This window comes from Aethalodelphis obliquidens, unplaced genomic scaffold (assembly GCF_003676395.1).
Source record: "Aethalodelphis obliquidens isolate GAN/ISIS:26980383/991018 unplaced genomic scaffold, ASM367639v1 scaffold30, whole genome shotgun sequence".
Taxonomy (NCBI): Eukaryota; Metazoa; Chordata; class Mammalia; order Artiodactyla; family Delphinidae; genus Aethalodelphis; species Aethalodelphis obliquidens.
This window is the reverse complement of record NW_020837974.1, coordinates 996,812-1,018,608: the sequence shown is the minus strand read 5'-3', so window position 1 is coordinate 1,018,608 and position 21,797 is coordinate 996,812. Positions and strand designations below refer to the sequence as shown.

General features: G+C 59.0%; 1 protein-coding gene across 20 annotated transcripts in view; it reads right to left on the bottom strand.

The window, feature by feature from the left end:
- Positions 1 to 21,797, bottom strand: part of LOC113630354 (uncharacterized) — a 59,614-nt gene that overhangs the window by 22,793 nt on the left and 15,024 nt on the right. Inside the window, exon 5 of one of the 20 annotated variants that reach the window (XR_003436927.1) lies at positions 3,567 to 4,882. The exons of 16 other annotated variants lie outside the window; for them this stretch is intronic. The gene's annotated coding sequence lies outside the window, so the exon portion shown is untranslated. Of the gene's footprint in view, positions 1 to 3,566; positions 4,883 to 12,090; positions 12,212 to 12,705; positions 19,846 to 21,797 lie in introns of those variants that run through there. 3 more of the 20 variants (XR_003436921.1, XR_003436922.1, XR_003436923.1) reach the window with 3 other exon arrangements.

Here is a 21,797-nt window from a genome sequence, read left to right as displayed (position 1 = left end):
TTCTTCAACGGATGGTTCTGGGGCAACTGGAGAGCCACACGCGAAAAAAATGAAGCTGGACCCCTATCTCACACCATATATAAAAATTAACTCAAAATAAACTTAAAAACATGAACACGACAGCTAAAACTATAAAATTCTTGGAAGAAAACAGAGGCAAATCTTTATGACCTTGGATTTAGCAATGGTTTCTTAGATATGACACCAAAAACACAAGCAACAAAAGAAAACATAGATAAATTGGACTTCATCATACTTTAAAACTTTTGTGCATCAAAGGACCCCACCAAGAAAGTGAAACGACAGAATGGGAGAAAATATTTGCAAAACATATCTGGTAGGGGTCTAGTACCCAGAACATATAAAGAACTCATACAACTCAAGAATAAAAAGACAGCCCAATTTTTAAAATGAGCAAAGGATCTCAATAGACATTCATTTCTCCAAAGAAGATATACAAATGGTCAACAAGACATGAAAAGATGCTCAACATCATTAGTTAGGGAAACGCAAATCAAAACCACAGTGAGGTACCACTTCACACCTACTAGTTTGACCACAATAATAAAAAAGAAAAGAAAAGAATAGGTGTTGGAAGGATGTAGAGAATTGGAACCTCGTGCAAGCTGGTGGGGTGTAAAATGGTGCAGTCGCTGTGGAAAACACTTCGGCAGTTCCAGAATGTTCAACACAGAGTTACCATGTCGCCCAGCAATTACATGCCTAGGTACAGACCCCAAAAGAACAGAAAAGAGTTGTTTAAACAAGAACTTGTACATAAACGTTCGTGGCAGCATTATTCACACTAGACAAAAGGTGGAAATAACTCAAATGGCCGTCAACTGATGAATGGACAGATAAATAGAATGTGGTCTATTCGTATGATGGAATATTTTTCTGCCACAGAAAAAGGAATGAAGCGCTGACACCTGCTACAACCTAGAGGAACCTTGAAAACGTGATGCTGAATGAAAGAAACTGGACACAAAAGGCCACATATCGTGTGATTCCATTGATATGAAATGTCCAAAATAGGCAAGTCCTATTCCGGATTTGCTTAAAATCCTAAAAAGACACATAAGGCTACATGCTATATGATTATATTTATAGAATGTTCTAGAAAAATCCAAGCTATTAGTACAGAAAACAGATCCGTGATTGCAGGGACTGGAAGTTGGTGAGGAGGGGGGCCCGACTGCAAAGGGACTTCAAGAGGGACCTAGTATCCAGAGAGCCCGAGAGGTGGGAAAGGAATGAGGGCTCTCTAAAGGTGGGCACAACAGCTCAGACACCTGGCAGGCCGCAGGAAGAAGGAGCTCTGCCCCGCGGGCTCCTGTCCACTGGGGCCCCAGATCACGGGCGGCTATCCATGCGCCAAGGTCTCACTGAGCACCATGGATTCAAAGATGTGCTTGGCTGTAGTTTCTAAAACTGGCCACGGCTATATTCCTGGTCCCTGGTGGTGGTCAGGACTCTACTCCCCTTTGAACTGTGCTCCCTCCTCTTGAATCTGGGTGGGGACCCATGTCTCCACCAGCCAGGACGGTGCAGAGAAGCAGTCTGTATGTTCTGGGCTAGGTCACAGAGAGGACACCGCTTGTGCCGGGCACTGTCTCCGGATGCTTGCCCGGCCCCCGCACTGTGAGGAAGCCCAGACCCCACGGAGAAACCGCCAGTCAGCCCTCAGCCCCGTGTGTCACCTGGTGATGGAGGAGAGGCCTAACGCCAGGGGCTCAGCGGCCTTGGCCTTGGCCTTCGAAGGCAGCCAGGCCCGCCTCACACCCAATCTCCCGTGACGACGGGCAGGCAGGCCCACCCAGGGCTCACACGGAGCTGGAGGGGCCCAGAGCCTAGAGGGGGCCGGTGGGACCGGGGTGCAGGCCACACGGTGGGCCTTCTGTGCTCTGCGGCCCCCGGCCTCTCCCCACCCAAGGCTTAGCCCAGAGCGTGAGACCTGGGATCCCATTATCTGCCCCCATCCCCAGGCCAAAGCTCTCAGGCTCCAGATCCAATTACAGGCCTGGTAGAGAGCAGGCGGGGAGAGATGGGCATCCGGGATCCCTCCCCTTCCAGCCCGCCTGGGGTCCCTGGTCTTTGTTGGTGACTTAATCCCAGACTCTGGGGAAAATACGTGGCTCCCAGGAGAAGCAATAAAACACAGACACTGGCCCCCAGGCTGAGGTGCGCAAGGAAAGGACGATTCATGAGTCTCTGTGACTCAGCTGAAGGTCCGCCTTGAGGCGCTGCTCCCCACAAGGCGGGAACTCAGCCAGCTGTCCGTCTGAGCTCCCCTCCCTTCTCCCCGCAGACGTGGGTCTGAGTGCTTCTGTGTGTGTGGAGAGGGGCCGCTCTCAGCACCGCCTGCCCTGGGGCATTGCCCCATGGCCCTTGGGTGTGGCCCATGTCCTTCAAAGCCCCACAAGTCACCGTGGTCCCTGTGGTCACATGGCCTCCAGGGCTCTCTCTGCTTTGCTGGGCCGGCTCCCTGATTGTTTTAGGCGTCCTCTGTGTAGCCTGGGTGTTAAGCCCTCGTTGGTTATGCGTATTGTAAATATCTCCTCTGTGTCGGGTGGTCTTATTGCTGTGTTTACGGTGTGCTTTGTCATACCAAGTTTTCTAATTTTGCTCTGGTTGGATTTATCAATATTTCCCTTCATTTTTTGTTTGTTTAAGAAGTCTTTCTCCGCCCAGAGATGGTAAAAAAGTTTTCCCTGCACACTTAGGTCTCTAACCATCGGGGTTGCATTTCATAGTGATGTGAGGTGGGGTCTCACCTGTTGATTTCGGTCTAGGGGCTGATTTCCCAGGTCCCCTTATTGCTTGATCCCTCTTTTGCCTCTGATTAGTATAGCCACCATCCCCTTGTGATAAACGGGGTGGTTTGAGTTCCTGGAAGCCCTAGGGGAGGGGAAATGTGGAAGGGGAGAGAGATGAGTGGGCCTTGAGGGAGCAAGGAGGCCAACTGAGGTGGAGGCGGCTGGGATGCTGGGATGACGTGGCAGATGGGGGATTCCTGGGGGAGGGGCGCTGGGGATGCTAAACAGTTAAACGGGACACTTTTGAGGGATGGGCAACATTGGGATGTCTGTGTTCTGTGATAGAAGCTTCCTTGGACCCCGAAACCTTGTGATGAGCCTCCTTTGCACACAGAAGCCTTGTGTGAGGGTCAGGCCTCCGGTGGGGGGGGGGGGGCAAAGCACAGGCCCTGGAGTCAGGAGGCCCAGCCGCCCTGCTAGCTGAGACCCTGGCCTCCTGCAGGCTCCCCACCTGTGAAGTGGGGTCGGAGTGGAGGGTTCCCTGCCCTTGACCTCGGCCCCAGCCTCACCATCCACCTGCTGGAGGGGGTCACCCAGTCCGCTGAGGGACCGGGGCTTGCTCAAGGCCACACAGAGTTACAAGAGAGAAGACCAGGCCTGGGACTCCAGGCTCCCAGCTGGGGCCCCCTCTCGTGCAGGACAGCTAACCCAGCCCTCGGGGAGGGGACACTCGGACCCCCTGGTGACACTGCCTCCCAATCGCCTTCCCCACCTTGGTTCCCCCACCCACCCCCGGCTCAGCCACCAGCTCCAGTCCTCACACCACGGTGCCCAGTGGGGCTGGCAGCTCAGATAGGAAACCCGGGGCTGCCTGGGAGGCTGGGCGGGCAGGAGTCTTGCAGCCCTGGGTTGGGGGTGTCTGCTTCCTGGGGCTTCCCTGACAGAGCACCACAGGCTGGGCGGCTTAAACAAGAGCCTGATTTTCTCCCCATCCTGGAGTCTGGACATCTGAGATCAAAGCATCAGCAGCGCTGGCTCCTTCTGAGGCCTCTCTCCTTGGCGTGCAGATGGCTGTCTTCCCCCTGTGTCCTCCTGGGGTCGTCCCTCTGTGCGTCTGAGTACTAAGCTCCTTTTCTTATAAGGACCCCAGACACACTGGATTAGGACCCACCCGTGTGACCTCATTTTACCGTATTTCTCTTTAAAGGCCCCGTCTGCACACACAGTCACACGCTGAGGTGCTGTGGGTAGGGCTTCAACACATGAAGTTGGTGGGAGACACAGTTCAGCCCATAACGGGGGGATGGGGACAGAGAAGGGTCACGGGAGAGGATGGAGTTCAGGGGCAGTGGGGATCTGGCCTCATTACCTGCGTTGAGCCTTTGGAGGGGTGGGTGCTCTGGGGTTCGAGAGGGCTGTGCCGGTGTGATGCCTGGGGCATGGGGCTCGCTTTGCGGGTGATGGGGGTGTCGGGGGCAGAGGACCCTCCACTGGGGCCTTGGGCAACACCCAGGGACCTTCCTGCCCCTGAGTGGGAGGCGCATGCTGTCTACTGCGGGCATCACCGGGGAAGCGCAGATTAAATCCTCAGTGAGATGCCACTTCAGAGCTTCCAGCTGGGCAAAAATTCAGGCCCGCAGAACGGAGTGTTGGTGAGAGGCTCTGGAGCACCGGGAACTCTCCCAGTGGCGGGACAGCAGATAGGCACCAGCATTTCGAAAAGCCGTGCGGCCGTTTCTCCTGGAGTTGCAACACCTGCCCGGGACCCGGCGGCTGAGCTCCTGGCCGCGCGCCTCAACCCCTCGGCCGCGTGTATTGGGACTGGCATGTGATCAAGAAGCGCCGCGAAGAGCACCGTGTGTATTTCACGGGAAATGAATGAATGGCGTTCACGCGGGAGCCCTGGCCCGCGGTTAATGTAAACAGACGATCGACGAACCAGACACAGACCGACTCCGGTAAGTCTCGGGAGGGTCATATTCGAGCAGAAAAGCAATGCTGAATGTCAGGGACTCAAGGTACCATCTATGTCAAGTTTAAACGTTGATCCTGCAGGCTGCTGGGATGTAAGCGTGTGTTGTAAACATACAGAAACACTGTGGGACTGAGCCATGCTGAAAAAGGATCTGAGAAAAGGGCACGTGTCAGAATGTCACGTCTGCTCAGCCCGGGTGCTGGGCTCACAGGTGTTCATCGCGTCACTGTCTGCCCCTCAGCCAGTGGAGAAAGCTCCTAATTATTCCAGGAGCGGTTTGACCATTCCCAGGTCAAGCGCAGGCCCGGCTCTGCTCCAACCCCTTCTGCCTCTGTCCCGAGCAGGGCCTCTTCCCCTCGTCCCCCTGCAGCGAGCAGAGGGCTTCTCACCCGGGAGCCACAGCCCCACCCCCGCCTCAGGACACGACAGCCTACACCAGACCTGGGTTTAAATCACACTCAGTGCCTGGGCCTCCCCAGGGCCGGCGCAGCACCCTGCTGTGTCGAGACCCTCCTGACCCGGAGGTCGCAGAGCAGCAGCAACCCCAAGCCCCCCGAGGTGTGGGGAGGGTGGGACCTGGGGCAAGTAGTCCCAGGTCACAGGCCACGAGGGACGCTCAGGTGAGACGTGTCCTCATCCAGAGCAAGTCAAATGAGAGGTGGTCCCAGGTCGGTGACCCGGGAGGTCAGATGTCAGCGTGGGCCCTGGAGCCCCTTCCCCCGGGTATGTCCGCACAGGGGAGAAGGAGACAGTTGGGGGGCAGCACCCACACGCCCAGCACTTGGGGCATTGCAGCTTGCAAAGCGCGGGGGTCTCTGGCACGTGCCCCAGAAGCCACCCGTGGGCAGAAGGAGCTGGCCATCTAGGGAGCCACGCCCACGAGAGGGGGACCAGGCTGGTGGCCAGAGAGAGGTTGCCTGCAAAGGAGGGGTGTGCTCCCATTTCACAGGTGAGAAAACTGAGGCCCCAGGAGGACACAGGACCCCCATGAGGCCATACTCAGGTGGGGAGGAACTGAGCTTGGGTCCAAACCAGGCCACTCCACCACCACCCCACCACCTGCTGGGCTGGATCTCATGCTCCTGGGTGGAGGCGACACTTCCGTGTGGATGGTTCACCTCTCGGCCCTGCTCCCTTCTCAGCTCCAGCCCCCGCCTCTCCCCAGACCTTCAGATCCACTGCCCTTTCCCTAGACCTGCTCAAACGGGATGTGTTCAAACAGAGCGCCTCGTTCTCTGCTCCTCGGCAGCGGCTCAGGCCAAAACCTCTGATCATACCCTCTTCCCAGCAGCGCCCCCAAGGCCAGAGCAAGTCCAGGAGCCCCAGTCCCCCCTCCAGCCAGTGGCCACACCGGGATCTCCATGTTCTCCCGCCTTCCACTCCCCAGTGAGGAGGCAGCTCCAGCCTTCAGAGCACAGACCACGTCCCTCCGCAGCTGAGCGCCCCGTGGCTTCTCACGTCCCTCCCCACCCCAGCCTACAGGGCTTCCTTTCTCTACCTCCCTGTCCTCAGTTCCTCCTGCTCCAGTGGCCACACAGACCACATTTCTTTGTTTTTCTTTTTCAAACCTGACTTTCAATTTAATTATCTTATTACTGATAGTTTTATTTATTTATTTATTTTTGGCTGCGTTGGGTCTTCATTGCTGCGCACAGGCTTTCTCTAGTTGCAGAGAGCAGAGGCTACTCTTCATTGCGGTGCAAGGGCTTCTCATTGCGGTGGCTTCTCTTGTTGCAGAGCACAGGCTCTAGGGGTGCGGGCTTCAGTAGTTGCAGCGCGTGGTCTCAGTAGTTGTGGCTCGCGGGCTCTAGAGCGCAGGCTCAGTAGTTGTGGCGCACGGGCTTAGTTGCTCCGCGGCATGTGGGATCTTCCCAGACCGGGGCACGAACCCGTGTCCCCTGCATCAGCAGGCGGACTCTCAACCACCGCGCCACCAGGGAAGCCCACAGCCCACATTTCTGACCCATGTCTCTGATCCACCCCAGGGCCTTTGCACTTGCTCTTTCTTCTGCCTGGAAAGCTCTTCCTCCAGATCTGCACGTGGCCAGAGTCACCTCCGTTGCAGATAAAGAACCCCAATGGACGCAGGGAACAAGCCCTGATGGGAGGAGGAGTGGCCTTGTTGTCATAAAAGAGGCCTAAGTAAATGGCCACTTGGCTGGGACGGTGGAGGGGATTCCAATCTGCTTGAGGGTCTGGATAAGGTCCACCGCTGGGGTCTCTTGTGGCCTTGAGGGGCCTCCGTTTCTCCCATTGGCAATGAAGGGGTAGACCAGATGGCCCCTCAGGGCCAGGTCTGATAGGAATGTGACATTTGGAACTGCCTCCCAGGGGACCTGCAGTCAGTCTGGCCCATCACCCCCAGGAGAAGGACACTCGCACCGGCCAGTCAGGAGACCAAGGCCCTCGGCATGCAGGTGGAGCCAGGAATTCAGCCTCGCTGTGCCAATTTAATCCAGCCCCCTGACTGGCAAAGCCCATTGCAGCTCGTCAGCATACAGCAGGTGCCCCCGGCCCAGCCCACCTCCAGCCTGGATGATGAGCAGAGCCACTCAAGTGGATCTAAGACGCCCCTAATTGGAATCCTGACGGTTCGGAAACTAACGATACACTCGACTCATCCTTAATTGGCGCGGTGCCACTGGAGACGCAGGGCGGTGAGAGCCAGGGCCGGCTCTGACATGAGCCATCATTAGAGCTCCTCAGGCAGCTCTGCAGTGGGGCCGGTCCCCACCCCTGCACCCCCGGAGCCGTGGCCCGGCAGACCCCACCCCACCTCCCCAGTCTTCTCTCTGACAGCTGGGTCTGGGGCGGCTGTTTTTGAGGCTCCTAGGGGGCCCCGGGGCCTGTCCCTGCATAGATCCCCACCCTGGGAGGCTGGTCAAATTCTGGGGTGCTGGGAGGTGTCTACTCTCCCTCATCACCAGCATTGCCTCCCTGGGTCAGCCTCAGCTGGTCTGACGGGGACCTCATTAAGTGTGTGGGGAAAACCAGCCAGAGCATCGGGCCCACGTGGCTTCCCCTGATGTAAGTTCTCAGCGCACAGCTCCCAACCCTGCTCTGAGCCTCACTTTCCTCAAATGCAAATGGAGATAAAGTTGCTGGTTCAGCCTTTCCCCCAGCTTGTTGGCTGGCCACACTCACCGCATGGCCAGCCCCTTGGAAAGACAAAGGAGCGTCCCCTCCTTTGGGGGTGTCCAGGCTGGGCACACTGGCACGGCTAGCTCCGGACGGCCAGCCAGCACAGGCTGAGTCCAGGGACAGCCCCGCACGTGGGGTCTGTGAGGAAGCCCAGAGCCGTGTCGGTGTGCTGGGACCAGGCCCTGCGGAATGGGGCTGCGAGGCACCCTGGGAGCCGGGGACGGTGACCAGCTCCGTCAGGGAGACTCCAGCCTGGGGCCACCTGAGCTGCCTGGCGACCCTGCTCAGAACCCATGAGGTTCAGCTGGCCTGCTGCCCACTCAGGCCAGGCCCCTCTCTTCTCCCAGGGGCCCTTCTCCTCACCCTCGTCCTCAGACAGGGGCGTGAGTGGGCAGGGGTCCCCAGCGTTCCCTGGCACGGCTTCCAAGCCACATCTCTCCCCACCCCCACCGCCAGCCACACTTGTCCCCCCTGTCCCTTCATGCCAGAGGCTCTGTGGGGAAGGAGTGACTGGCAGCTCTCCAAGGACACCTGGCTCTGAACCTGCTGTTTCGTCGGCTTGGAGCACTTCCGCCATATCCCACGCCCCGGGCTCGGCTAAAGCTCCGGCCATTCTTCTTGATCACCCAGGACAGGGTGGGTTTCAGGGACCCTGGACGCGCCTCTGCAGCCCCTGGGTTCACCCCAGCAGAGGACTCATCACTACCTGCTGGCTCGTTCTTCTCGGCCTCTGGGCCACACCACCTGGGGGCAGGAACCCTGCCAGCCCTGCACCCTCGGCTCCCTGCATAGCAGGCATGCCACACCGTTGTTGAACAGCCGGGAGAACTGTGGGATCCAGAATCCAGCAGCTCTGGGCCCTGGCTCTGCCACTTCCTGGCTGTGTGACCTCGGGCAAGTTGCTGACCTTCTCCGAGCCTGGCTACTCACCCACAAACCTGACTTACACAGTCACTGCAGCACTTCCCGAATACGGCACACGGTGAGCGCTCAGCAAATGTATTTTAAAGTGCTCCAGCCCCTGCCTGGCACACAGTAGGTGCTCAGTACCTGTAAAGATGCTGCGGGGGCTCCAAGGGCCGCTCATCTGGCTGGGCCTCTGGTCTCTCCTGGGAACTGGAGCTCTGTGACAGGCCCCAGCCCCTGGCCAGTGCCACCAGCTGCCAGAGCAGACCAAGAGGCTGCCCTCTTGCCTCGCAGAGCCGAGGCCCCTGGGCTGCTCTGGGCTCCCCGGGGCGAGGGGGAGAGGGGGTCATTACCATGATTAACATGTCGTTTCTCATCAGACACCACCTCCCAGTACTTCTCCGTGGCTCTTAACACTGTTCCAAACTCCTGCCTTTTCTATTTCTGACTCTTTCTCTTGTTGGATTGCTCTGGCTTTGCCCTTAATAAATCTCATTTTACGCTTCTAATTAACTCAGACAAAGTCGCTCGGTTTTAATATCATGTAAATTATTAGCCATTCTGTCCGTTTACTGGTATCTGCCAAAGTTCACGCATGGATTTGCCAGCCTGTCCCCTGTCAGAAATCCACGAGCTTCGTGGAGGCGGCCCCCAGCCCGGGTCCCGGGAGCCAAACCCAGCGCCAGCCTCGAGGGCGCCTCTCGGGGAGCAAGCAAAGCATGGGGGCGGGCCTGCGAGCGTGTGAGCGCGTGTGTGGCAGGCTGCTGGCCTCAAAGGAAGGGGCGCTGCGGTTGGGACGAGTGAGTGGGGGAGGACAGGGAGGGGGCCGCCCCAAAAAAGGCCACGTAAGCCGAGAGTCTGGGTCCTGTGGAGCGGTGGGGAAGGTGGGGGGGGGAGGCCATGCCAGGGCCCCTCAAAGGCGATACTACAACCACGGACAGGGGCTTCCCTGGTGGCGCAGTGGTTAAGAATCCGCCTGCCAGTGCAGCGGACACGGGTTTGAGCCCTGGTCCAGGAAGATCCCACATGCCGCGGAGCAACTAAGCGCGTGCGCCACAACTGCTGAGACTGCACTCTAGAGCCCGTGCTCCGCGACAAGAAAAGCCACCGCAATGAGAAGCCCGCGCACCGCAGCGAACAGTAGCCCCCGCTCGCGGCAACTAGACAAAGCCCACGGGCAGCAACAAAGACCCAAGGCAGACAAAAATAAAATAAATAATTTTTTTTAAAAAAATAGAACTTCATTTAAAAAAAAAAAACACGGGCAGAGGAGCCGGTTATGAAATCCAGATATTCAAAGAAATCAAAGGGGAGAGTGTCTCTGAGGGACAGCAGGAGGCAAGGCAAGGCACCAGCGCCCGGGGTTTCAAGTGCTTAAAAGGAATTTACTATTTTTAAATAGCTTAACATTTACTGAGCATTTAGCACGTGCCAGGCACTGTTTTAACTACTTTACAGAGAATAATTAACATCCTTAACACCCCTGTGAAGGTAGGCATGGTGATTTTCCAACAGCTTTACTGAGATATAACTCACGCACTCATCACCCACTCGGAGCGCGTAATTCGAAGGTGTTTAGTACCTGTCCAGAGGTGTGCGCCACCACCAACAGTCAATTTTAGAACATTTTCATCACCCCAGAAAGCACGCCTGCACTCCTCGGCCATCACCCCATTCCCCCACCCCTCCCAGCCCTGCTCACCACGTTTCACATAAATGGAATCTCACACTCTGGGGCCTTGTGTGGAGGGCTTTTTTCACTGAGCACCACATTTTCAGATTCATCCAGGCTGAAGCACGTATCAGGACCTCAGCCCCTTTTTATTTGCTGAATAATATTCCTCTGTGTGAACAGACCACATTTTATCATCTGTTCATTGGCTGATGGACATTGGGGTTCTTTCCACCTTTTGGCTGCTGTGAACATGTGTTTCCCTTTGTTGTGGGCAAATAGCAAGGAGTGGAATTGCTGGGTCGTAGGGTAATTCCGTGTTTAACCATTTGAACTGCTGGACTGCTTGAAAACGAATCGATTTTGAAGATAAGAGAAAGGAAACAAGAATGGTGCTTTAGGGCACGCGTCTGTGCTGTGTCTGGTCGGTGCCGGGAAACTGGGATTTGTTTGTCTCATTCATTTCTGTGTCCTCTGGCACCAAAGGGCCCTGTCATGGACGAGTGAGTGAATGAATGAATGAGGTGACCCGAGGGACCTGGGAGAAGAGGAAACAGACAATAGAGGGGAGAAGTCTTGGTTTCCCAGTCCTGAAGCCGAGCTCGGCTTGGGCACTGCCCGAGCCCACGTGCACTCAGGTGGGACCTGGAGGAGACCCCGCCGAGGGGCTCTCAGCAGTTGTTTCCTGTCGCCCGCCCACCCCGGGCCTCGGCTTTGCTCCGGGATATCGCAGCCCAGAAGCCCCTCCTTCGGCTAAGTCACTGTCTTCCAGCCTCTCACTTTGACAACACCTCCCCACGCTGTCTGAGAGGCTGTAACAGCCTGTTAAACAACATAATGAGAGGAATAAAACCCACTGAGACGTGACCCAGCACGGCACACAAAACCTGAGGCTGCCGCGGGCGGCCTAGAGGGGTTTCGTGGGGGACGGAAGTGCGTGGCAAAGATACCACAGCCGGGACGCGGCGCCGGGGGTGGGGGGGCCTGGCGGGGGCGGAGACGGCAGAGCCGGCAGAGCCGGGGCGGGGCCGGTGCCTGGGGGCGGGACGGGGCGGGGCCGGGCCGGGCCGGGGTGGGCAGTCCTCGGAGGGACCTCCCCGTCCTCTGCCTCGCAGAGGATGGGAAGCGCCCGGCTCTCCGGCTGCAACTCCTGCCTCCGGGGCCGCGGGACTGTGCTCTCAGGTGTTACACGCTGGGCCCTGGGCCCAGCCTCCTCTTGTCAACCACCCTCGCAGCCGGCAGCTTAGGCGGCTTGGGGAGGCCCCGCTCGGCCCCGCGCCCCCTCGGCCCGCGTCTATGATGCAGCAGGCCTCCTCTCGGCTGCCTGCCCCTCTGCACTACCTGCCTGAGTCCCGCTCCTGGGCAATCCGTGTGCGTCAGTGTAGCACACGGTCTTTCCCACCATCGATATTCCTGGACCACCTGCTCTTCCAGAACCTTCCCATGAAGGGGTGGGGTCACCTGTGGCCCCTCTTTCAGCCTGGGCAGGCCTCCGATCGCCCTATGGATAGAGTGCAGCTGAGAGATGCTCTCGGTCAGCGCGGCAGCTGTAACAAATACCACAGACCCGGCGGCGTACACAGCAGACATTTATTTCCTCTCAGCTCTGGAGGCCGAAGATCCAGGTGTGGGCAGGGTGGTTCTTCCCGAGGCCTCTCTCCTTGGCTTGCAGACGGCCGTCTTCTGCCGTGTCCTCACGTGGTCGTCCCTCCGTGTGTGTCTGTGTCCTACTCTCCCCTTCTTATTAGGACACCTGTCAGACTGGATTAGGACCCACACACACGACCTCATTTTACCTGAACTCTCTCTTTAAAGACCCCGTTCTCCACAATTGCATCCTGAGCTACTAGGGGTTAGGACGCCGGCGCACGAATTTGGAGGGGGCACAATTGCGTTCATAACAGATGCTGTCTGACGTCTGAGGCTGGTATCATAACAGGCGATGAGCCTGCCGCCAGAACACAGGGGTGGCGCAGTGGGGGCCGGGGGGAGGCCCACGTGGAGGGGAACCAAGGCCTCTGGCCCTCTGCCAGCACCCCCTGCCAGCCACGTGAGTGCACCATCTTGCAAGGCATCCTCCTATCGGGACCTGCCTTCCACGGGACTGGTTCTGTGCCAGGCTCTCTACCTACACTGGCTCCTAGCGCAGCCACAGCAGGCCTGTGAGGCGGGAGACACAACTGTCCCCGTTCTGCAGGGGAGAGACTGGAGGCTCAGAGAGGGCAGGCCCCTTGCTCACGCCAGAGCAGGGCCCGGGAAAGGCCGAGCCCACGCTGGTCTTAACCACTCTTGGCCAAGCATTGAATCGTGCCGCCTCAGCCTGGACAATGCTCCCCTGGCCCCAACTGGCGGGTTCCACACCTGGGCAGGTACAGGTCCAGTAGCCAGTAAACATCCCCAAGGAGTGGCGGGAAAAAATTACAAAAGTTACAAGATGACACAGCCTCCAGGAGCCCCAGGCAATGGGCTGTCGGCCCCTCATTGGCTGTTGGCCTGTGTCACCCTGGGCAGCAAGGAGGGTGGGACCCTGAGAGGTGGTGGCTTTGGGTTGCCTTGGATCTTTCCGCAAGGTTGAGGTGGGTCCCAAGGACGTTGGAGAATCCTGGCACCAGGAAGGGCTCAGGGCCAGACCCCCAGCACCCCCCTCTCCCTCCCTGTGGGACCTTGTGGGTCTACGTGGCTGGGAGGGCGGGTGTCACAGGGGGGCTCTGGGGGTGTGCGCCCACCCCCACCTCTCTGCATTTGCTTCACGTTTTACTCCTCTCTCCGCATGGCTTCCCCCACCCCATCTCTCTTCTTTCTCTGCAAATGGACATCAGATTTCCCAGACCCCATGGGAATAAAGCTGCCCCGCAGCCACCTGCTGGGACTGATCTGCTACCCCAACTGCTGATGCGATTGGTCTAGCTTAAGTCAGGTGACCGGCCCTGGTCCAATCGTCAGGGCCCAGATGGGTATGGGGCGGGATGGCAGGGAAGACGTGACAGCTGGGCTCACCCTAAAACCACAGCCCGCATCAGTGTCAGCTCGGTGCCTGGACTAGACCTACCGCTCCTGCAGCCACGTCCCCTGCCCAACCTCCCACAGCAATTGGCACAGAACCGGTCACATGTGGCTTCTCCCTGGATGTCAACCAGGTGGGCCAGCAGCGCACCTCGGCTGGAGGTGCGGTGTCCAGAAGCAGGAAAGTCATGGGACTCTTGGCCGGTTGGTCAGAAAAAGGAACCTTCTGCTTGGTTCTGAGTGCCTGACTTTAGGGACACTGGCAGATCAGAACACCCCCAGGGACAGGATGGGAGGACCCGGACACCAGCTTAGGACACACGGTTGAGGAACTGGAGGTGGTCAGCAGAAGGGGAGGATGACACCAGACAGGAGGGGGCGGTGATCTGTACATCTTCAGAGGGCAGAGCACAATCGACGAACAGATCTGACCCGACACTGGAGAGACTTTCCCACAGCCAACCCGACCAGCATTAGATGTGGCTGCCCTCGAGGTGGTGAGCTCTCCATCACTGGTGGTATTCAAGCAGCAACAGGATAGCTGTGGGTCAGGAACATCGTACAGGGTGAGCAGTTGGCCCCCCACGCTCCCGCAGCTCTTCTCATCTGATGGCCGCCATCCAGGGCTGGCTCTGGGGAGAGAGCATCTCTTTCTCTCTAAAAATGAATCCTCACTTCTCATCATTTCTGTCATGTTGAGTCCTACAGGAACAGCTGTTAAGAAATCACATTTGTACCTTCTCAGGAGCTCTCTTGAACTTGGAGTGCAAATTAACTTCATGTGATCTGAAACATAAAAGGTCACTTCTCCCACAGATTAAAAGCTGGGGGCTGCTTGCCAAGCTGGTGAGCGTATCAGGTCCTGCGGGGACGTCTGCGGGGAGGGCCGGGCATCCACGCTGCTGCCACGTGCACGAGGACGGCTCCGCATCGTCCTCTCTCAAGGCCGTCTGCCCCGGTCACAACGTCCGCCCAGGCTGCGGCCTCTCCATCCCTGACGGCCCTTCCCTACTGATCTGCGGCCTCCGGGACTTCCAAGTGTACCGAACACCCACACGGGCGCGCGGAGCCAGGACCCTGTCCTGCTCATCTTCCTGGCTTCTTCCTGCCTATGTTGTGTCAGAAGTGGGCAGGGCACAGCCGAGGGGCCTTCAGTCTCCCCACGCTGCACCAGGGCGGAAGCCCCCAAGTTCTCTTGTGTCCCCACACCCAAAGCCCCTTGGACGCCAGAGGTCCTGGCTACTCCCCCCGACCCCCTCCCCACCTCCCTGCCTCTCCACCGTCACCAGGACCAGAACTCCCCTTTACCGTACCCCATCCAGGATTCTCGCGCCCTCGCTCCCCAGCCAGGCTCAAGGACATCACTGCCAGCCCTGGCGTTGAAATGCTAAACGGGAGTCAAGGGAACCGAGAGGCTGTTCTCACTCACAGAGCCTGGCCGTCCCAACCGCTCCCCTCGCTGTGAGCTGGCTCTGCACCCTGGGCTGACCTTTCCTTCACCTGTCTGTCCTCCCCACCCAGGGGCCTCCAGGCAGCTCAGGGCTCAGCCCCAGAGGTGGGAGGCATCAAGGGAACATGAAAGGATGATTGTTTTGCTAGTGTCAGGATGTTGTGCCAGTACACATGAGCAGGACTGCGGGGGAGCTCACGTGGCTGGAACACGGTGGGAGGCGGAAGTGAGCTGGGCCGTGGCCTCGTGGCTAAGCATTCGGGCTCAGGTTGGAGAGTCTGCCTCGTGGGCCTCAGTTCTGTCATCCGTAAAAAGGTGAGCGTAGCCCCACGCCTGGTACCCACTGAGTGCCTGATGCGGGGTGCGGTGTGAGGGAGGAGGCCAGGGCGGGGCATGGACGCCTTTGGAGGGTCTGGAGGAGACTAGAAAGCGTGGGGCCACACCTTTGGGAAGGGCCTGTGTCCTGTGTTCTCAGCCAGCTCCCTGTCACAGGTGGAAGGGGAGCATGGGCTCCCCAGCCAGTGCCCATGTGGGCTGGGGGCCACTTAGGGACAGAAGCTCACAGATTGGTTCATTTCCAATAGAGACTGCACCATGACCACATGGGGTCCCTACAGGCTTTCTAGAACCTCCAAATTGGTCTTAATTTCAAATCCCAATTACTTGCTCTTAAGGAAGAAATTGGAAGATGTAGCTGGGTCCAGGAGGATGGGTTCAGGGGACAGTCAGAGAGGTCAGTCCTGCCTGATAAGGCCCCTGGTTGCAGCCAGCCTTGGAAACAGCGGTCCAGCAGCTGCCCGCCATCACCTCATTGTAGGGGCTGCTCTGGTGAGGGGACCAGGGAGAGGTGGCCTACCCTTCCAAGGTGGAGACTCACCCCCCTCAACTGACCAGACTGGGAGTGGCCATCCGTGGAGGACTTGGGGTACAGCTGAGGGACATGGAAGCCTGGGTGGTCCTCATCCCCGGGATGGGACGTGGCTTAGACCAAAGCCCCGTCTAAAGACAGGCAGGAGGAACCCAGGGGGTGTAGTCTGCACGGGGCCACGGAAAAGGCGGAGGGATCGGAGAGCAAAGGAGCACAGGAAAAGTCGGCCAATCCCTAACGAGCCAGCGCTCTTGTTCTGGTCCCTCAGCTGAACTGAAGCCCTGACCGGGGTGGAGAAGGCTGCTGCTACTGCTGTCTCATCATCACTGCCGTCATCACAGGCATCACCATCGTCATCACTGCCACCATTACCTCCATCATCACCATAAACATCATCGTCATCTCCACCACCACCATCACTATCACCTCTATCATCACCATCATCGTCACCCTCATCATCACCGTCATCCCCATCACCGTCACAGTCACCACCATTATCAGCTCATGGTCTGCGCACACTCGTTGTCCCTAGGCCTATGCACACGCTGGCTCCTCCTTCCAGAACTCTCTACACAGCTTCACCTGGAGAAGAGCTACTCACTCATTAGGTCCAAGCTGGGAGAGCTCTTCATGGACCTTTCCCCTGAGAACCCACCCCCTGTTCTGGGCACCCACAGCCCCTCCTTCCCCATCACAGCACTGAGCGCACTAGATTGGAGCTGCTTGTTGAACGTCTGTCCCTTCAGCGAGGAGGTAAGCTCCTGGAAGGCAGCCGTGCGCACTCGCGCTCCCCAGCCCTGGAGAAGCCTCGCTCCGTAACGGGTCAACGATCAGCCACTAAGTACCCTGATGGGCTGTGTCCCTCCTCGGACCAGGCGGGCCCTGGGCCAGTGTTTCACATGCACGATTTCTACCTCCTAGAGCACCTCAGAGTTCAGGCCTTGCCTACAAGGACGCTGCCGTTCAGAGACAGGGACCGACTCACCCGGGGGTGCGCAGCGCCTCGGAGGCCGCGCCAGGATGGGAGGCCAGGCGGCCCTCGCCCCGGACGCAGCGCTGCGGCTCGTTCCGCGAGGCTCCGGTTCCCAGTTCTTGACTGGGCTCCGGTCTGCATGGCCTTCCCAGCGTCACTCCAGAGCCTCCCTTGCTGATCGCTGCTCCGCAGAATCCCACCCCGCACGCCCACAAGCTTGGCACAAACAGCCGTCAGCGCTGCCAGCGTGGCAGCACCATCATCAGAGCCCTTCCCGGGAGCCCTGGACCAGCACGCCCCACCCTGGCCTCCGACGGGGACCCTCAGCCACGGCCCCCTGCTCACCAGACGTCCACTCCAGTCCTGCCACCAACCAAGGTGCTGGACCACCCTGCGGCCGGCTTGAGAGTTCCCTGACCCCCGGCACTCTGCTAAGTCAGGACTAACCAGGACCGGCCCCTGCAACCTGGGGCCTGCAAAACCGTCCTTCAGCAGCACCCTCCCAACAGTCCCGAGACCAGGCCTAACCCCTTCTCCGTGTGTTTGGGGCGCGTGGCCGGGCAGGCCCATCCCCAAGCACCCATCAGGCCATGAAGGCCTGGACAGCCCTGGCTTTCTGAATCTTGGGTTGTAGGGGCCACACACACCGTGCACACACACGTCCACACACGAGGCACACGGCAGCCAGGCAGAAGGCCCCCGGGTCTTTGCATCTGACACCTACTTAGCCTGCCCTGGTCCACCCCGAGGACGGCCCGCCGCCCGGCCACTCTGCTTCCCCAAATCTGCTCATCCGACATCAAGGGCTCCCAAGGGGAGAGAAACCCGGGGAACATAATGAATCCGGAGAACCTGCATTATTAGTTCAACCTTCTGGCTGAACTGGAGTTCACACCAGAGAGTCAGCCTGGCAAGGCAGCAGGGTGCCAGCAGTTTCTCTCGGATTTGGGGGAATCAGGATGGGAAGGGGTCCCAGAGGCCAAGTAACTGATGAGAAATGGAGGTCCGGGGCGGGGGGTCGTCCAGCATCACGCAGCCTCTTCTCAAATCCCCCCGGGGATGTAGCAGAAGCAGAGGGACACAGCCCTCAAGGTTGGCAAACGGCTTCCTTGCAGGAGGGCACGAGACCTCAGCACAGAACTGGGCTCCATCCCCAGTACAGCACGGCCGGAGGGACAGGGGCTGGGGGGACAGGGCCGCTCACCCCTTCTCCCCACGTGTCTGACGTCTGCCCCACTGCCTTGTGAACAATGCCCCCACCAGGAGCTTCCCGTAACCAGGGCTGTGTTTCTCTCAGCTGATACAGGAAGCGAATATTGCAGCCTAGAGGCATTTGGGGATTAGAATGCTTTAATTAATTTTTAGTGATCAATGTTCGCGAGGCCTTTTGGAGATGAAAGTCCCGCGGCCCCCACTGTGTGACCCCGCTAATGGAATAATAATCTGTATGATGGGCTAAAAACACACAGCCCAACCCCTCAGGGTCTGTGGGAAGCGCAGAGCTGCTTCCTGTCAGTGACGAGTGATACTGTCATCCGAGGAGAGAGGCTTGTCTGTGTCTTCACGGCCCTCCCCCAGGACTCAGGCCTGTTCCAGCCGGGGCGGGCAGGTGTCCTGGATGAGGAGACGCCGGTGGGGGCCGGGGGAGGGGACAGTGCAGTGAGGGGCCCTGCACCTGCCCCACCCCACCTGCTGGCCCAGGACACAGCTGCTCAGCGAATGGCAGCCTCCCATCTCACCTGTGTCCCCACCCCGCATCGTCAGGCCCTCACACAGCTGATTCCTCGTCTCCATCCCCATGGCCTGCTCGCCTCCCCGCTGCCCCAGCCCAAATGTCCCTTCATCTCCCTTCATCAGGGACTCCCCAGGCCTGCAACCCAAGCCGGCGGCCCCGTTATTCCTCCCACAAGGCTCAGCCCCTGGAGCACACATTACGGACCTGTCGTTTCCTGTTTGTTCCCTCTCCTGCTAAACGGTGGCCTTTGTGATCATGTCACCACCATATCCCCACGCCCAGCAGAGCTCCCTCCCTGTACTGATGTGCGCTGGCTGCTTGGATGGGAGGGAGGGAAGGAGGGAGGAAACAGCACCCTCGGCCTGGGGCTCCGGCCCTCTTGCTGCAGGGCGGGAGGGGGACCCTGGACCATCTCAGAAAGGCAGGAACTGGCGGAATAGCAGCGGGGGTGCCTCTGGGCTTGGGGTCTGCAGTCAATCAGGCCTCTTCTCCTGTGCGGCCCTCTGCCAGCCCTGCTAGGTGACAGCTTCCCCAGGCCCGGAGGTGCCCAGTCCGCCTGGGCTCTGGCCTTGTTCCCAGTCTCCGGAGGGCTCCTGCCTCCGCCCCGCCAGCACTCGGCCTGACCAACAGGTCCTGCTGCCCTCCTGATAACGTCCTGGGTGCCGCTGCAGGTGAGCAGAGCCCCCTGAGGCCGAGGGCTCTGACGAGCTGCACGGAGGACGGAGGACGGGACCCAGCCCCAGCCGTGGCTTCCGCTCCTTCACGGGACATCGAGCTTCCCTACCACCTGCTCTGCCAGTGCTGTGCCCCTGCCAGGGGTGCCACCCCAAGGCCATGAGCCCTCTGCGCCATAGCTTCCTATCCACTGGTCTCCTCTTCCCAGCCGAACTGGAATCCCACCTCTGCTCATCACCGTCCAGCTGACCTGGGGCCAGCCACACGCCTTCCTGAGCCTGGTTCTCTGGGGACAATATGCGGACCGCAGGGGGTGTGGTCTTCAGTGTTCAACAAGATAATATCACCGGGGCACGAAGAGAGCTCCTGGCACGTGGAAGGTGCTGGAAAATGTTGGTCAAGCCTGACTAATCTTTCTAGTCCACGGTGCCTGGAAAGGGAGGACAGACAGACAGATCGGGCTGCCTTCTCTCCAGCTGAGAGCGTGGCTCGAGTCCCACCGTTTCCAGGCAAAGCCCTACAGGTTGCACCGGGAGCTGCCACCCTCCCCACGCACCCCCCGCCCCCCCGCCGTGGCCAGGTTCCTCCTCCAGAAGAAGAAGGAATGAGGCAGAGGAGGACGAGACATTGGAGAAGTTGGCAAGTTGCAAGGGAGCGAGTGGATTTCTGAGAACCCCAGGTGCAGCTTAACCTACAAATGAACAATTATGGTGATGAGAAAGAAGGAATATTTGGTGAGGCAGCCTTGGGGGAATGGGAACTCGGCTGACGTGCAAGGAAAGGCTCGGGGAGACGGCGCGGGCGGGATTCTGCTCGGGGAGCGGGGGGCAGGGAGCGACCGGAGGAAGGTGCCCCCCCGCCAGCCTCAGCCCTCCAGGTGCCAGGGCAGGACACCCACTGCTGGCCGGCGGGTCCAGCCTGGCTGACTTAGTCACCCCCCCGTACATCACGCCCTGAGCATACACCGAGCGCCTGTGGACGCTCCCGGTGCCGTTTTCTCAGGCCCCAGCGTCCCCACCCCCGCCAGAGTCAGGGGCTCCCGGCCCCAGCCCGTGGTGGTGGGGCATCACGCCCGGCACTCTCGTGGCCGGGACTCTGGGGGAGCTGCCTGCAGGTACGGCCACAGTGGTTCTCTCCACCAAGGAGCAGTCTGTTTCCCCTCCCTTGGGTCTGGGCCAGGCCCACGACACGCTTTGCCACTGGAATGGCGTGGGATTGATGTTACCCATTCCCAAGTTTGACGTGAGAAGGCCCTGGAAGGCTCCCCCGATCGGCCCTGTCCCAGTAGGGAAGCTGGTCCAGGCTTCCGAGGGCAGGGCCCCGGGAAGGGAGCTGGCCCAGCACCACGGCCTTGGGAGGGAGGATCCCGGGCTGCTGCCGCAGGTGGGTGAGCCCTGCTACACCACAGGGAACCGCCAGCCCTTCTCTGCCTGGTCTCTGGGAAGCCACCCGCCCCCAGCCCCAGCCCTGCCAACTTTGATCCATGTGGGCATAACCTTGGGCCCTTGGAGGCGAGTCTACGGCCCCTCTCATCACCCGCTGACAGAGCCAGGCAAGAGGCTTGCAGGAGTTCCCCGCTGAATTCTCTCTACATCCTGCGAGGGCGGCTGTGCTATTTCCCCCCATCTCCCAAGGGAGGACATTTGAGAGCTCAGGTCACAAAGCTCCTGGACGGCAGAGCCCAGACTCACACCCAGGCCACCTGTGTCCTCTGAAACCACACCCCCCTGGGCCAGACCTGAGGACCACAGCCCCGCCCTCTCCAGAGGCTTCCAGCCCCTGCTTTCACTTCTCAGGCCACTTTTGCTTCCCACCCATCCTCCCAGACCCCAGACAGCGGGCCCCCAGCTCCCCTTTCCCCCACCATCTGCCGTCGCTTCTGCTGCCTCCCTATTTGCTACGTGACCCAAAGTGTCCAGGCAACCCCTCTCTCTGCACAGCACAGCATGGTGGACCGAAGATGCCGCAAGTCCCTGCCCTCCTCCCGTTGATGTGGAGCCTGCACCCCCTCCCCTTAATCTGTGCGCTCAAGAGTGTATGGCGGGGGACCTTCCCTGGTGGTCCAGTGGTTAGGACTCCACGCTTCCACTTCAGGGGGCACGGATTGGATCCTTGACCAGGGAACTAAGATCCCACATGCCATGTGGCATGGCCACACACACACACAAAAAGAGCATACGGGGACTCGGACTCAGATACCTGTACACCCATGGTCACAGCACCATTATTCACCGTAGCCAAAAAGTGAAACCACCTCAAGTGGCCATCAGTGGATGAATGGATAATAAAATGTGGTCCATCCACACAATGGGATATGATTCAGCCTTAAAAAGGAAGGAAATTCTGATGCCTGCTACAGCATGGAGGAAACTGGAAGACATGAGGCTCAGTGATAAGCCAGCCACAGGACAAACACTGCCCCAGGTGGCCTCTCATCAACGCCATGTGGCGCAGAAGAACCGCCCACCCGAGCCCAGCCCGGATTCCTGACCCACAAAGTCATGAGCTATAGTAAAATCATTGTTGTATGGTTCGTCATACAGCAAACTGGAACACACGGTAAGTCAGACAGACCATCCAGATACCGACCCAGGACACGACTGACCCTTTCCTGGGGCCCAGAGCATGCGGGCAGCTGGGGAT